General features: G+C 29.4%; 1 long non-coding RNA gene across 1 annotated transcript; it reads right to left on the reverse strand.

The window, feature by feature from the left end:
- Positions 1 to 8906: 8906 nt before the first annotated feature.
- Positions 8907 to 10240, reverse strand: LOC121217672 (uncharacterized). The gene is made up of 2 exons (XR_005913833.1): positions 9790 to 10240; positions 8907 to 9608 (listed from the first exon to the last, which is right to left on the reverse strand). It is a non-coding gene; the product is annotated as an uncharacterized lncRNA (long non-coding RNA).
- Positions 10241 to 18691: the final 8451 nt, after the last annotated feature.

Consider the following 18691-nt stretch of genomic DNA (forward strand, 5'->3'; position numbering starts at 1 on the left):
TATATATTTAAAAAATTTAGAAAATTTCAATTAGGCCCCTCGAATTTCTTATTATACTTTTTTAAATTTTTTTTTGAAACTTTTAATTAAGATCTATTCAAACTTTTAAAAAATCTCATTAATCTCATAAAAATTTAAAAAAAGAAAAAGAAAATCTCATTACACTCATAAAATTTTGCTAAATCTTCTCAAAATTTAATCATAAGATGGGATGGATTTGATATATTTTAAATCTATTTTCAGGAAATTTAAATTAAAAATCAACTCATAAATTACATTTTATATAACATTCCGTTTTTATTTGCATTTGATTTTTGGTGTTTACGATACCGCTCACATTAAATTAAAATTGTCGTGTTGAATGTTTTAGTTTGATAAAATAAGGCAAAGGCATGTAATTAGATAAAACCATTTGAGAAAAGAAAATAAAAATGTTTATGAAATCGTTGACTTTGACAATATTTATGAGTAAATTTGTGGAATAGGAGTCCAGAAGGACAGCTGTTTTATCACTTTGACACCCTGTCTCACTTTGGGAGGATGACTTTCGGTTTACAAAAACATCACTCACTTCATTGTTTAAGTTAATGGAATTAAAAAAATAAAATCAGTCTTGCCCACTTGTTAACAAATTAAAAATGGGGCCAATTGGCCTACACCTATCTTTCTTTTTTTATTTCACATCTCTTTTCCAACCAAATCTATAACCTTACCATTTCATCCAACTCTTTCATTTTAGTCATTCAATCGTTCAATCTCTGATGTCAATTATTTTATCCACGTTACGTCATATTTTTACTTTCTCTTTTTATTTTTATTTTTGTCACCCAATTTTTAAGTTGCATTCATTTTGGTCACTCAAAAAGTATTATTAGCCAGGGTAAAAGAATTAAGGATTAAAGTGAAAAAGCGATAGAAGCTAAAATAATTATTTTAAAATTGTCAATTTGTACTTGTTTATCTCATTGCCAAAAGTTCTAAATTTATTTTCTTCTTCAAAATTGAAAATTTAAATTTTAAAATATCAAAATCAATTAAATAAATTATTGATTCTTTTTATTCTTTGATAGTGTCAACCGATGGAGATTTATTACTATAATATTGGAAGTAATTAAATTAATTAATTTAGTCTCCTCTTAAATCCGTAAATTTTATTTTATGTTTCCAAATTAAAACCAACTCAAATCAATCATTTTTAAGGATTCTACATGGAACCCAAAATTTCTTTGATTATAAGATCTCAAGTTTTTCATTCTAAGCTAAAAATAAAGAAAAATCCTTACAATTGATTAAATTTATCTTCCATGGAAAACAAAATCCATAAATTTTTTTCCTCCCTTCGTTACTCAAAAAAAAGAATAAGCAATTAATCTAATTAATTGCAATGTTTTTTCTTTGCATATAGCTTAGTATGGAAGATTCAAGATTATATAATAAAAATAAATACAAGCTTCACAAAAAATTATTAAATTTGAGTTATCGAGTTTATTTCGTTAATAATAATATGAAAAAGCATAAAAATAAAATTTTAAAATTTAGAAGGAAATTAATTTAATTAATTTTAATATTAATTTAATTAATTTCAATATTGAAAAAAATAAATTTAGAAATTTCGACAATGTGGTAAATAAATACAATTTGATAAATTTTTAATTCATTATTTTAGTTTCTTTTGATTTTTTACTTTAATCCTTAATTTTTTTTACCCCAACTAATATGTTATAAAATATATTTTTTTTGGTGGTCAAAATGAAAACGACCTAAAAATTATTGGACCAAAATAAAAATGTAAATATAATGTAAAGTGTACAATTAAACATTGCTAGAAATTTGACAATTAGGCAACCAAAATACAAAGGCTGACAAAACATCCTAAAAGTTGGATGTGTAACAAACTAACAGTACACTTGTAATCATATAGTTGTTGTTAACTCATTTAATTTAGGATTTTTTACTCAAATAGGGTAAAAAAAAATTATGTACTGAAATAGGGTGTTAGATAAATTATTTACGAAAATAGGGTACTTTTTTCATTGGTGCCTATCTCAGAGGCGCCAATGAGTAAAAAATATTATTTTTTTCTTTTTTTTTAAATAAAAATACGAGTCAAAATAGGTCAACGGGTCAAAGGAGAAAATGGGTCGGGTGGTGCCTCATAGGGAAGCACCATTAAAAGTGCCTCATAGAGAGGTGTCATTAAAAGTGCCTCATAGGGAGGCGCCAATGAGTAATTTTATATGTATATTGTAACTTTTTGTATGAATATTGTAATTATTTTATAATTAATTTTATATTTATAGTTTTGGATTAGTATTTTGTATGAATATTGTAATTTTGTAATTTTATATGAATATTGTAATATTGTTTGTATGAGTATTGTAACTTTTTGTATAATTAATTTGTTAGTAATTTAGGATTATGTTATAAATTTTTGTGTTTGTAATTATTTAAAAATTAATTTATTAGTAATTTAGGATTAAGCTATAAATTGTTGTGTTTAGTTTAGTATTTGGTGAGTTTAACATAAAAGTTTATATAATGTAACTTTTATATTATGTAATTTTATTTGATTTTGTATTTATTTAACAGTATTTATTGATTTTTTGAAACAATTTTTTATATAAAATAAGAACATTGACACCTCTCAGCATGGCACCATTAATGGCGCCTCCCAGATAGGCACCACCATTGGCCCCTCTGAGATAGGCGCCAATACTATGTATTATACGGGTCACATACTGATCCGAGAAAATATTTAATTATATTTTATAAAAAAATAATATAAAATATTCATTAGGCGCCATTAAAAAAGAAAAAAATTAATATTTTTTATTCATTGACGCCTTTGAGATAGGCAATTTTCGTAAATAATTTTTTTGACACCCTATTTCAGTACATAATTTTTTTTCTACCCTATTTGAGTAAAAAACCCTAATCTTATGACCAAAAAAATAATACAAATGTACACATGATACAAAAAGCAATATAAATATAATATGAATACAAGAACATGACAAAACCTAGACTACATAAACTCTGACATGTATAGTTGTGTTTTTTTTTAATAACACTTTAAAAATCTATTTTTAAAGTTAGAAAAAAAAATGAACGGGTAAGGAAAAGAAGAAAGATAATCTAAAGAAAAGAGAAAAAGGGGAAAAAAAAAGTAGTTCAAAACCCACCATAAATATTACTGGGATTAAAAGGAACATGACAAGAGATTTATGTCTGAGAAAAGTGAACATTTGTGTTAATTGGTGACAGCATCAAGCAATATTAGGAGATGGCCAACCATGAGTGTCAGCATATGACCTAAGCTTATGACAAGTGTCGATTCTGTTGGGTGCTTCAAAATTTAGATGCGCAAACAGAGACATTTGTAACCCAAGGTTATTTTAGGCTCGAACATACCCTAACCACTAAAGTAAAGCCAAGTGATGGGTTTTGAAATTCAAGCTAGTTACAGTCGAAATTCAGGCATACAAACAGCGAAAGCAAGAGTAAAACATTTAGGACGACATGTCGTGTTCCAAAACATGGTCCAATAGATTGAAATTTCGAGTCTTCAGAGATTTTTATTTTATTGTCTTTTCAAGAATTTAATTAAAAAGAACAATGAATTAATCATAATCTTTTCCATGGATTTGGACAAAATTGGATTCTAGCATGTTGTATACATCAAAACCAATACAGGGTCTGTAAATAAGAACTACAATCCCTTACACAAGGAAAGACCAGAAAACAACAAAACACCTAGAGGCAAAAAAGGGCAAATTATAAGATCAGACCACTTAAAATTTGAGTTAGAGACCCTGTACAAAAGTATGGAGAATTTTATGACCATTTGAGATGAATGATCAATCCGAATTGTAGGCAGTAGGGGTTGGAGCAGGTGTAGTGGAGGTTGAGCTAAACCCTGGACCACTTTCTTTCATCTTGCTGGGCATTTTCTTGGCTACCGACGCCATTGAAGTAACTGATTTGAAGAAACCCTTGATGATTCTCATCTTAACTTGGCCTCTCCTAGGCGGGAGACTTTGTTTTTGCTTCTTGGTGGGGCTTGTAACAGTGAATTCCATTTCTGCCAAAATATGGGAGTTGCAAAGCAGAGGAGTATACCAAGGAAAAAACAAGAGTATGAAACTGTTTAATCTCTCTGCTTCTCTTACAAGGCAGAAAGAAAAAATGGAATAGGGTTTGTTTTGTTTTAAGGACAAAATTGATTAAGGGAGTTTTAGGTGTTTGAAGAGTGTTGAGAACTGAGACAAGTGTTTTGAGTGAAGCAGGGATTTATGAAGAGAGCAAAGCCTTTCTAAAGGATAAAAAATTTGGTTTCTTACTTGGAGACCAAGTCTGAGGCTTATGCTGAGTTGGAAATTGAACTGTGGGAAGAATTTGATCAGGTGTTCCTAACACCATTAAATCCGGTGGGCTATGATTTCATTAGAAGCATCAGATTATGTGAAAAAAATAGTAATAAATAAAGAAGTAATGTAAAGCCAAATTTGTGTCCAGAATCTCTGACTCTCTCTTTCTTTTTTGCCCTGCAGAGATTTTGAGCATGTCACCTAATCACCTTCATCTAGAGAACCAAATTACTGCCTTTATTTATCTAATTCAGAGAGAAGAGAAAGAGATTGCAATTATTAGATTTAAATTTTTTTATCAATTCAATTCTTACAACACCTCAGTTGGTTGTCCATTAATGATTCATTATAATTATAACAATCAAATTACGGGAGGGTCTAAAAAAATGCAAATTTGAGCCACAATACAATTAATTAATATATGAATTTAAATGTGAACCCTTTTTTAGGGCACCTAAAAAAAGCTCGACACTTTTTGTCCCCTGCTTGTTTAGTAAGGGTTTTTTTTTCAACTTGTTTCATAAGTTCTTGGCTTCCACTTTCGCTTTTTCTAGTTTGTTGGGGCTTTTATCACTCCGAAATTCTCCATTCTCCTTTGCCTGCCCCAATGGAGGCTTCTTCCGGCTGCTTTGGGATTGCAAGTTTTATGCTCTTTTGTTTTGTTGGGCTTTATGGTCTTCGCTTAAGGGTAAACATTGGGTCTTTTGCAGTGTCGAAGTAAGGGGCGATCCGGACCTGGACTAATTGCCATTCATTTGAAGGCAAGGTGAGGACAAGCCTAAGAGCCTGCCAAGAACATTCTGGTTTGAAAGCTGACAAGCTGTGATGGTTTACTTTTGTTCTTTTTATGAATTTTATTGCATCTGTTGTTTTTGGTCAACAACATTTCCATTACCACGGCGGCCAAGGCTTGGAAAAGGACTCTTTGCATCATAGTGACTCACATTTGTTGTTTTGGCTTGAGGTCTCCTTTATCAATAATGGAGGTCTGATTGAAGTGTTGGATTTTCCTCTATTGCTCAACTTAGAACTTTAAGGCTATTGGCTAGTTTTGGAATCATGTCCCCGACTAGTTTGGCAATACTTTTGAAAAGTGCTATGAAAAAGTGCTTTTGAGAAGTGTTTTTAAAAAAATTGGTTTAAAATTTGATTGTTTAGCATTGCTCTCGAAAAGTGCTTTTAAAAAATAAAATGTCCATTTTAGACATATTATTATCAAGTAACAAATATGCATTTAAATAATATTTAAATTAGTTAATATTATTATATTTTAGTAAGAATATAAAAAAATTATTATAATTTGTTGTTAATATTTTAATATATGAAATAAAAATTTTAAATATTTTTAGGCAATAAATATTAATTATTTATAAAATTTAATTAGAATATATAAACTATATTTTAAATATTTAAATATAACCATTAAATATTTGTAATTAGTATTTTAAAAAATATTTTTTTATTTTTAATTAATGATTTTAATACATTTGTAATTAAGCACCAAGAAAAAAAAGGAAAGTACTATGTTATTAAAGGGGTGAAAAAATAATTAAACACCAAATGTGTTTTTGGGAGAGGAAAAGCTAAAAATTTCATTAAAAAACAACTTGCTCTGCATAACTTTTCTTTTAAAAATGTTTTTGGAGTCTTCATTACTTTTTTTAAGTAATAAAGAACTGGTCCTAAATGTTGAAAAGTACGAGCAAGAAAATTGAAACCCATTTACTTGAATTGATGATTAATCCTGAAATCAAAATTATAACCACGAGACTTACAAAAGCTCATAATTTCAGGCGCACCCCATAAACAATATCATTTTCTAATCCTTTGAGAACTGCAAAAATTGAAGTTTAGAGACCGACAATGCACCGTGGACCTGCCTAACTTAATTAGGCTCAGAGACAGTCAAGAGAGAGTGGTTAGAAAGAATAAGAAGAACAAAAAAAGGGTCAGCTCATTGACAAACCAATAACAAAAGAGTAGTTTGTTCATCCGGCTAAGCTAAGCTACCATTGCTACAGCAGGGCACGACTTGACTCGAAAAGTCCATCATGACATCATTTTACCAAGCATCGTCCATGCATCAGAATGGGACCTAACTCAGATGCCATTACAGCACAAAAAAATATTGGGCACGAGTTATCTTGATCAAATCAATGTTATTTTGAGAATAAAAATGAAAAAGAAGTGGAAAGATTTTTCTGTTCGCATGTAGGAGTTTGGAGAATTTTGGGTTTCATATCTTGGCGCGTACTGAGCACCGATCAGCACTCAGCCCCGTCCAGTTCCACAGTGGATGGAAAGCGTTGTTCTTTATTTGTATTTGTACCACGATTATATTTGCTTCCTTTTTTTCTTGGAGGTTGCCAGGTAAATGGCCGACCATCTTATCTTTTTATCATTTTGTAGCTGTTAGCCAGTAGCGGTAGCACCTGGTCCTGGATGTTGACCTTGTCTTTTACAAAAGCTTACATTCTGCTATATTAGTCTCTATGCATTGCATTTGTTTTTATTTTGCTTTTAAAATTTATTTTTGACCAAAAATAGCTGTTAAATAAATTATATTAATTAATTAATTTTAAATATTACAATTAATGAATCTGAAGGCCAAAATTTCAAAATTAAAAAATCTATTATACTCATTTCAATTAATAACCTAATTTAATCTTTACAAAAACCCATGGCCTTCAGACCACTGTCATTTCATCTTTTACCAACTCATATTTGAAATTAATATAATGGATATATATTTTAACAAAAAAATATTTGTAATATTTTTAAAAGTTCAAATATGATGCAAGCTTTTATAATCTTTCTATATTTAAAATTTACTCTCTCTTTTAATTTAAAAAATTAGATTTTCTATTATTTGGATATAAAAATTTAAATTTAATTATTAACCTCCTTAAATTCTTCTGTTAAATTTTGATTTATTACAGCATAAATTTTTTTTTATAACATGGCTATTAAGTTATTTTTTTTTATTATTTCGAAATGTTTCTCTAGATAATTTAATAGGTTGGATATGAATTTTAAAATTAAAAAATAAATAAACTAAATTCTTGAAATCAAAAATAAAATTCTAAATATATAAAAAAATACAATATTTAAAACGTATTTTATTATTTTAATTATAAAATTTTCACATTAGTATATTTGATAAAAATATATAAATCACGGTAAGTTGTAATAATATTATTATCCTCATTTTTTTAATTGAGATACCAAGAAGGTTGGATCCAATAGTATAAAAAAAAAGTGTAACTTTGTACGCCCTATATTGAATTCTGACTTTTTGTGTATGATTCATACAAAGTTTATATATGCATGCAACAGGAATCTAAATTAACCAAAAAAGTTGCAAATATTATATTAAAACTAGATCCTTTTTAAGAATATTAAAAATTGAAATTTGAATTTGTTTGCTACGGAACTTCGAAATGGGATTAAAAGGGGGAAATATCATTATATCTATATACGACTTTAAATGTTTATATTTATTACATGAAGTTTAATTTCAACTGTGAAATTGGACCAATCAATGATGCAAAGATAAATTACTATATTCCTGTTGACCCATTAAATAATGCAGATAACAGCATCGAAAGTGCTCTTTATTTTAACATTACTTTTGCTGTGCTTTTCCACCAACAAATGAAGAAAAAGTGCAACTTCACCTATTTTTTAAAATATACGATCTGACAACCATATATTATAAAAAGCATTATCAAAACCGACCGAGTCCTAGTATTGGTTGTGGTGAAAAGGCCCTTTATTCCTCAGCCATCGGAGAATTTTCACCTTAGGTCTACACTTGAACGACTTTTGTCAGTGAGGGCTTGGTGTTTGTTTTCTTAATATATGATTAGATTGGTTATAATCAGTAGAATTCCACCTACTCATGTGTTTACTAATTACCACGCTTTTCATTGGTTTTCGCTCTCTCTCTCTTTTTTAAACACAAGAAAAATGATGAAGTTTATGATAACTAGCTTCACTCTTATGTCGCTTCCCAAACACCATGTGATTATGAAGAAATAATGAAATAAGAGATTGAGTTGAGTTGACCCACAGGATTTGCCTTGGCGTCTACGTAAATTTTGATACTTCCTTGTGGTTTTATAACACACAAAGTTAAATCAACCGGATTTAGGCGGTCGCCGTTGGTCTTTGTCCGCTTCTTTCTCTTTTCCCAGTCTAATAAATACACGAAATGGATTTTTTTAATTATAAAAACGGAACAGATTATTGGAACTTGGGGTCTTTCCCATGCAAGGTTCTTGAGTTTCAGTTTCCAATAAAAGCACGGAATTTCACTTTTTCTTTTGTTTGACTCAAATCCCACTAAATAAAAAACGTATGATAGAGTCATAGAGATACTAATTTTTATTATTTTATTTACCGCCTAGAATGTATTTTAAGCAGAAGAAAACAAACAGCTGCCAACCGATAACTTTTCAAACAATCATGGCTCCATCTCCCAAAGAAAAACACAATCCATATCCAGAACTCAAAATTTGCAGAAAATCCAAAAGTTTATGCAAACATGAAAATCTTCAGACTACTGAATCATAGATTCATAGTGCATCAATTACACAAACAACAGATGGGCAGTAGGAACAGAATGACAAATAAACCCCGAAACAAACCAGCCTCACCATGAACATCATCTCCTCTCAAAAACTAGTCGGAAACAACTATGGAAGAGGGCTTAAACCACAAAATACAAAAACAAACAAACGAACATGGGTTTATATATATATCCCCTACCTTAACTGACAAAAAACACGAGTTAATGTAGGGTTACCCTTGTTGAGAAACCAGACAGAAAGCTGTAGCCTGAATCTAAAATGTCAGGTTTTGAAAAGCCTAGCTACAAGGATTTCAGAAGAAACCTTGTTTTATTATTCATGGGGTTTTCTGGATACTGCCTTTTCGGGGGGGGGGGGTTACCCTTGACTGAGATGGTTGTTTTCTAAGATATGTGGCCATTTCCTTCAGAGGTATAGCCACTTTGTGGTGGAGTCGAGGTTGTAGACGAAGACGAACAACTCTTTCCATCATATCCTTCACTTTTGTTCTTCCCCATTTCTTCTTTAGTCTTGGACGCTGCAGAAACAACGGTCTTCGCTATGCTCTCAAAAATCTGAGCCTTCACTCGCCCTCTCCTCGGCGGGAATTGGGTTTTCTTCTTCTTCGTTTTCTCGGGACAAGTCGCCATTGATGTCGAAACGGACGATTCTGCAACCGAAACAGAGAAGAAACAGAGTAAGAGGATGGAACACAAACATGAATCGCAGAAATATAAATGATAAATAAATCGAAACAACAAAAAATGCAATCAAAATTCAATGAAATGAAAAGAAGGGAAGGAAAACATAGGATTCATGTAAGAAAAACAGATTGAGATAAACATTTATACTTGGGAATCGAGATACAAAATTGAACTTCAATTAAACAGGGATCGAGCAGCGTTTGCACGTAACAGCTTACAACAACAAGGGAAAAAAACAATAGTTTTACATATGAAGGTTAAGAAAAGGGGAGATGAAGCGGGAGTAAAAGAGAGAGGGAGGGGAATGGAGACGGTGAAATGTTGAGAGTAAGAATAAGATATGAGAGGGTGGTCGTCTGTTTATTTTATAGACCAGAAATTGAGATCAAGTTGCGGGTAATTACATTGATGTTTCCTTGCCCTATTATATATACACGTGCATAGAAGAAAAAGTAAAAGGATGGGCGTTTAAAGGATTTGTCAAAATGGATGAGAAATGTAGCTTCTTGGCAAGTTCTTATGGTCAGAACTGATAAATAAGAAGAGTGACACTTGATTGATCTAAATGGAATCTATAAATATTCCAGTAAAATGCTCCTTTTTCCTTCGTTTTTCCTGGTTATGTACTTGGAGAGTCAAGTATGTACCTTTCACACCAATGTTTGGATCATTGAAGGGATGTAATACAAAAGAAACGGTTTAATTTACTTATATAATTAGGGACGAAAATAAATAAACAGCAAAGCTTGGGATGTTTGCCATTTACCCCTTCCTAGTTCCTACGTCATTCACAAAAGCAATTGTTTCTGGTTTCCCCTGTGGTTTCCCCGAGAGATTGGTCTGAGCCGCCATCACTGCCGCATCAGACCCCAGTAGTTGATGTGTAATGATAAAAGTACAAAAGCAATAAAACAAAATATGCCTCTGGGAATTGGAGGAAAACAACAAATATTATGTGGCAGAAAAGAACCTTTTTATTAGTATTTATTTTTCCAAACTGACCTCTTTGTCTGGACATCATGGGAGAAAAAGTGCTGGAGGATTAAAATATTATGGTACTGCTCGAATTAAACCAAACATTAAATATAAGGAATTGCGAATGACATTTTGGTAAGACATATAATAATGTAATTAATGCCTCTCTTCCTCCCTTGGATAAGTTTTATGCTTGAAGTTACAATATAATGAGACTGAAAAGGGTGGAAAGGCAATGGCAAGTGTAGATTGAAGAGGGAGTTTTGTGTTGAAGGTTGAAGCAAATTCAAAGTCAAATCAACTAGTAGTATTAATGCTAACACTGAATGGGTAAATCATAGCAAGATTGAATGAAAAGTGAACTGAGACCGCGTTATCTTCACTGTAAAAAATTAAAAAGGGGATAATTTACACAAGGAATTTGATTGGCAAACAAAGGTGCTCACAGTACAAAAAAGGTCGCTTAATTAATAATGACCCATTCCCTTGAAAGCCTAAAGACTGAGCTGCACACACATGCTATCAAACTTCTTTTTAGATGCATATCAACCTACTGCTAAAAGCAACTGCAGTGAGACCTTGTTTCGTCTACCATAATTGTCCACTTGTTGGCATATTATGTTTTTTTTTAAGAGCTTTTTTCATAAAAAAAATCAATATTTTGACTACCCAACCTAAAAACGGATTTTTTTATAGTTTGAAAATTAAGTATAGCATAAAATGATTGGTTTGTCCTCGCCTTTATAGAATTTTATCATTTAAAATATACCTTTTGACATTATAAATACATGATTCAATTAAACACATTAATGTGGTCATTGGTTTTAAATGATAAAATTGCACTACACACTGAAATAATCAGTTTTTTAAGTGGAAAGCTTAATAACCTTTAAATTAAAAGAAAATTTGATGAGCATATATAAGTCGTTATTCAATGTTTCTTTGTAAGCTCCTTTCAGCTTCGATTTTTGCTTGAATATTTGCAGATGTTGAAGAGCAGGGTCTTTGTAGTTTATAGACTTTCTAAACTGTTCTATGTACATCTCAATTCTCAGCTCTCTTGTGTGCAGAGATGATTAATTCTTAAGGCCCATTTTTACTTTGGGTCTCTTTCTTCTAAGGCCTGACTTTTCACCCACTTCTCCATTAAAGGTTGGGTCAATGAAAAGGCACATTAATAAAGGACTTGTTGCTTTCATTTCAAATTAACAAATTATAGTAAAATTGAATCTTACGGATGCAGTTCACTTATTCTTGATTTTTTTTGGGTTAAAAATAGTGAATTTTCTTAATATGTGTCATTAAGAACAATTAACATATTGGTTATAGTAATATTTTAATATTAAATTTAATAGTTAATAGTTAATGCTATTATAATGCATGATGACATGAATCTAAAAATGCAGAGGATACGATGTGGTTCTCTGTGTTACCTTTGTCCACAAGTAAATTACGGGGATAATAAAGACATGAGAAGAAAATATTAAGTGAGAAATGATGGCAAATAGACATAACTTCCATATATTTGCTATAAATGAACATATTTATAATATCCTGACATGGTACGTACATATAAATAAATCTGTCATATGTTTTAGTTAAAAAGCAGCAGCTTAGCTGTTTTGGTATCAGAAGATATTAGGGAGGTGAGTGCCACTGCCCATCATCAGCTGAACCTACCCCTTGGGTTTAGGGTTTTATTTAAATAAACAAAATGATATGTTAACTTCAAAGGAAACATGTACTTGTGCATCAGATCTTTAGATTTTTATTCTGCGTTGGAAGATGAGATTATACCCCAAAGTAGAAAAAGGGAACAGAGGTTGGTGCATCGAAGCCTCTTCATTATGATTCATAAACCAGGATACATGAATGTGGAGAAAACTAAATTTTAAGTAAAATAAACAAAAAGTGGATCATGGGGGATGCTTCGGAATAATTAATGATGTTCAAAGACAATGACATTGTAAAACGTTTGGTAAGTTTGTTTATGTAACTAAACTATCATCAGACTCATTTTATGACATGATTTTGCATCTGCCACCTGTCACTGCGGCTTTCCATTTATTCCGTTCAGAAATTTCAACCCTACACTGACATTCTCTTCATTTGGATTGGACACTTTTTAAGCCTCGTGTTTTTTGTTTTCTACACCAAAAATTTGTGCTTCCTTTTCTTAACTACAATAAATAACAAGGGACCATACAAGTATTTTCATCCTCCAACTTTATAAAAATAATCATTTTAGTTTTTCATTTAAAAATATGTTTCAACTTATAGATTATTTATTAAAATATCTCAAAATAGATAAAAATTTTAACGTTTGTTAACTTTATTGATGCGGTATACATATGGATTGTAACGTGGACGCCACATCCATAATTAATTAATTAATTTTTTAAAATTTAAAAATTCAAAAAATGACAAAATTAAAATTTATTGAAAATGTATAAAAATATTTTTTAAAAAATAATTGTTAGCCTAACATATGCACATGGATTGCGTATATCACATTAACAAAATTAACAAATATTTCCATTCATTTTAGAGTGATTTATCAAACAACGTAAGTTCGATAAACAAAAAAGACAATAATATTTTTTTATAAAGAAATTGTAATAAAAGGATGTAATAGATAAAATAATCAAATCCAGAATCAAATTTCATGAGGAGTAAATTAAATTCAAACCAAAAATATAAATACGATGATATGTATGTTATTTGAGGTTGAGTGAAATGTGTACCAAGTATATATTGCTTACATTCTACTCCACATCAAGATTCAAGCATCTACCCTTGTGCTAGGAGCTTTTAATTTTTTAATCAACCCATATCAATAAAATACTTTACAACTTTCTACCATGGTTTGATTATTCTCATCAGCTAAATATACATATATATGTAAAGAAAGTAGTCTACAAAACCCCTTTTTAAGGTATGGTCTATTTATTTATACAATATGATCCACTCTCTCTCTCTCCCTCTCTTATTTATTCCTCAAAAAAAAAAAAGAAAGAAATTTGTGCTATACGTATAGTTGGTTTGAATGGTGAATAATCCAGTAAGCACCAAGTCAGCAACCTGACTAAAACCTAAACAAATAGTAAAAAGGGGTGATGATTCAAACCTTGTCGGATTTGTCTCTATTTTCAAAGCCAAATTGGGTTTTAATGTTTTAAAATAGTAGATACAAATCAAACCTTAATGAAGATTATGTCTGGATTCAGTTACTAAACTAATTCAATTCACTTCCATCTTTTTCTCTATTTCTTTAACCTTGGTTTCAGCATCTTAATCTCCTCGAAATTTTATTCCTTTTATTTATTTACTTTAATATTCAAACCATATCATTAACTACTCACATCGTATCTCGGGCTAATATTTTACAATTTTGCAAATTATGCTCACTATCTCAAATTACAGTATTCAAACATATATATTTATTAATGTTAAATGTCTAATAATAAAACCAAAAAAAAATCCTTATTTGAGAGTATGAATAAATAAAGTATTCATTTCAAAGCCTAAAAATGGAATTTTATTCAAATTAAAAAAAAAAAAACCCATTCAACAGTGGGTCCTTGTAAGAATTATTTTTCATTTCATTCTACTTATTTTATTTTTGGGTGCTATCCTTTTGCTTCCTCAAACGTGTGCTTTTTAAGTATTGTTTTGATGTTAACATTTTTCTTGTTGTGTTTGATTGTTTTTCTATATAAAATTTTGACATTTTTAATCCTGTTTTATATTGATGTTACATGTTTGGCGTGATTTACGTGACTTGGTACTTTGTAAATATATATATATATTATATCCTCAATTATTTTTGCATTATTACTTTAAAATTTTATTTTTATAATAAAATATTGTCACGTTGTTGGAGGCACCCGTTTTGTATGGATAAACAAATATGATTGAATCGGATTTAAATATAATTAATAAAAAATATATTTTTCGTATTCTTGTTTTGAAATTTTAATTAATTTAATAAATTAGAAATTACAGAAAAACTATATTTAGGAACAAGTCACCAAATCCATAAACCGCCTACCACATCATCCATAATTAGTGGAATATCCTAATCTTTTAAGTACATTATAATAACATATTAGATTGAGAAAAAATACTTCCCACAAATTTTAAAGCACTGTTATTCGATATATTGCAAGTGCAACGTGTGTTGGAATCATAACAAGTGTCTCTTAAATTGTGTTTTAAAATTTTAAAAATATATTTTTTTAATTTGAGATGTCCATGGATCCAAAAACTCATATTACCAATTTAAAAAATAATAAAATAAAAATATATTTTTTTTAATTAAATTTAAATAAAAATATTTTATTTGCATTTCAAGTTCCAACCATAATAACCCATAAATATATATATATATTTTATCTAAGCTCAACTCCACTTATGGAATTTTTACTTTCTGCTAACCAAAGACTTATAGTAACTCAAATTAAAATATACAACTTTTATCTTCTTTAGAGATTTTATTATAAGATGATGATAATCTTCATTATATACTTTAATTTTATACAAATATAAGTGAAATTATCCAAAAAGTATTGTTATGAATTAACACTAATGTATAAAGAGTCTGTTTAAATAACAAAAAGTTTGTACTTGTGTGAAATGTAGGTTTAACAAGAATATTAATTTAAAACATTATAATTGCAGTAATTTGAATGTATTTATCATCATTGCAATCATAACTTTAAAAAGTACTAATAATAAAATTACATATATTAATTAAAAAAATGCATTATGTTTCAACTTAATATAACTAATATAATTTATAATTTGTACTTGAAAATTATTAAGTATAAAGATCACATTTAACAAAAACAGATATAATAACTTTTATACAGTTTCTAGTTGTTGCAGTAGAAAAAAAACTAATTGAATTGATATAATAATTATTAAGTAGTGCAGTTGTAATTGTATTTAAAATTCAATCGTTGAAGAAATATTTTTATTTATTTAATAAATATGTCTAAGATAATGAATGTATTTTTCATAATTTAAAAATTCAATATTAATAAAAGCATTAAAGATTAGTAGACTTCGAGTTTGAATTAGATCTGATCATGGATCGAATCATCCGACTCAACCCGAAGGTCCACCTGAAAATTAAGAGGGTTTAGGTAAAAATATAGGTCTAAAAAATGTGTTTGGACAAAAAAAGAGATTCGTTTTCTAGATAAGCCGAGTGTCAAGTAAGCTTTTTTTACTCAGGCCCAACCCGAATTTGCAAAAAAAAAAACTTCTTGTTGTTTCCACTGCTTTGATGTTGTTTTGTTATTGTTTTGCTGTCATTTCGCTATTATATTGCTACTATTTTGTTGTTATTGTTTGGTTATTGTATAACTCTTATTTAATTGTTAATTTTACTACCATTTTAGAGGCATTTGTTTGTTAAGTTGCACCTATCTTAATGTTATCTAAACATAAATATTGAGTACAATTTTTAATTATTTTCAATTTGTTAGGGACATTTATTTTAATATTTTAGTGTATTTGATGTATTGTATTTTTAATTCTTTTATATAAAAAAATAATACGAATGGATCAAATCGAGCTCAAATTTCAACATATTTAACAAGATCGAACTTAAGCAGAATCTTAAACCTATTTTTTAAAACTTAACCCAAACCTAAATTTATATTAAAACCACTCTAATTTGAATACTTGCTCATAAAAATAAGTAGAAAAAAATATAAGTGGACCAAGTTTTAAAAAGGGAAAAGTAAAAAAGTTTGAAGAACGTATTTAGAAGTGGTAGGCGCGTGTTAAAAACCTGGAATCACGGAACAAAGGAGCAAAAGACGAGGTTTCCTTAAAGGGAAGAAGTTTTAAGTGAGTCGGTCCCCGGAGGATGGGGTGCGTTTGATAGACGCGTGGTTCCAGAGGCTGGGCTTCCTCACCATCAGCGACTTTATATTTCCAAGGTTTTGCTCTTTGATTCTTTCCTTGCAAGAATAGCATTAAATTATTTTCCCAATAGTTTTGGGAAACCATGCTTTGACTTCACATGTAAAATACATTTTTCATTTTAAAAGTAAACCCAAATAGAATAGGTGAGAGTTATTTAAGTAAGATTTATTACTCCTTATTCATTTATAATCAAAACATTACTCATGTAAACATTGGTTTAATAAGTATGGAGCACAAGTTTTGTTTATTAAATGTCAACGCTCCAAGGTATTCGTTCTTTAATCAATCATAAATACTACACCTAACTGATTTAATGATTTTGAGTATATATTATATAAAATAAAACTAGTTTTATTTAGTGGAAATAGTCTCACCAGTTATCAAACTCTTACAACTTTGAAAATTTTTAAGCAAGACGCCTTATTTGTTTATTTCAATTCAATATTTCAATCATTTCTACACTTAATTTTACTACAAACTAACCAGAACCGTTGATCAAATTAATCATCCAACACATCATCACCTACAATCTATGGGAAAGTTCGGGGAGGATAAAAGAACACGTGGCAAGTGAGAATTGGTTGGAGAGTGGATAAGGAGGATAGCCTTTGGGGACGGGCAATGGGGTATAGCCGGTGGAGCAGTCGCAATCACGGTGGTGGGTTGGGCCAAGGAAAATGATTGATTAAAATCTTTAAATTTCTAAAATTGGAAAATCAAAATTTTACAATAGATTTTAAGGTAAGCCGATTACCTTAATGGGAAGGCTGTCAACGCACTAACACTGTGACTAACAAAAGCTTTATTTGTTTATCTTACTGCCACGTGTAAGTAAATTTTCTCCATCTTCCTTCCTTTTAATTAGAGTCCAAAATAAATTTTAACTTAATCAAATTAGTGAATCTTATTTTATCTTCTTCACTCAATTTCATTCTTTTTCGAGCTAATTCGAGTTCAGTCGAATCGAGTGAAATTAAAAAATTAAGCATGTCAAATTAAAATCTTATTACAATATAACTAATTCTATGTTTAAGCGTATATATTTGAAAACTTTTTCAAAGCAAAGTAACAAAAAAAAGAAGCTTTAGTATAAAAAACCTGAATAATTAATTAACTTATTTAGGTCCCAAATTATTATTCTAGAGAAATTTTAAATTTTTAACTTTCTTTATATATTTTTTAGAATTTTTAAAAAAATATAAATTTGGAATTTTATACATATTTTTAATTTTAAAAATTATTTTGTAATTTTTGCTGAGAGAAATCAATTTGCTCATTTTCAAACTTGATAGGGATCAAAAGGGTATTTACACCAATCTGTTATTCAAATTATTCAAATTGTAAAATTCGACTCGATTTGAACTTGAAACTCAAATTATTTTTCAAAACGAATCGAGTTTTGCTCACCCCTCCATTTAATATTTGATATATTTACTTCGAATGGACTGTATATTTGTTTCAACTCAACTGTTAAATAAATATTATTTTAGAGGTATGTTTCTTTTTCATATAAATTTTAGAAAAATAAAAAATATACATAATGAGATTTGAACTTAATACTTTATAAAATTTATTCCTCAACTCAATCATTTCAATCAAAATCATATTTCGTTTTAATGTTAATTTTTAATAATTTTATTTTACATAATTTTTTCACTCACATCATATAAGTCATAATCTAATACCTCTAAGTCTGTAACACCCCCAACCCGTATCCCTCGTCGGAACCGGGTTACGGAGCATTACCAGAGATTACAGATCAAACAGACAGAAATCTCAAACATTTTATATCATCAAAACAAGTTATCGAGCATCGTTTTAATCCAAATTATAAACTCTCAAAAATATATCTTATCACTTCATTTACAATCAAACCACAAAATAACTAATATTTAGACACTCTAAGTACATGCCGACACAAAAAAATAAACATCACCATATTTGAGTTTGGGATCGTTGTTGGATGCTGAATCAGCGATCAAACTTAAGTACTTAACCTGCGCACGGAAAATAAAACCGTACGCTGAGTAAAACCTCAGTGGTATTTCTATAATCTAAATATTTAAAAAAATAAAAATAAAATATGTATAATAAAATGTTAAGCACAATTGAACATTTAAAATCACACAATACTCGA

This window comes from Gossypium hirsutum, chromosome D05, assembly GCF_007990345.1.
Source record: "Gossypium hirsutum isolate 1008001.06 chromosome D05, Gossypium_hirsutum_v2.1, whole genome shotgun sequence".
NCBI lineage: Eukaryota > Viridiplantae > Streptophyta > Magnoliopsida > Malvales > Malvaceae > Gossypium > Gossypium hirsutum.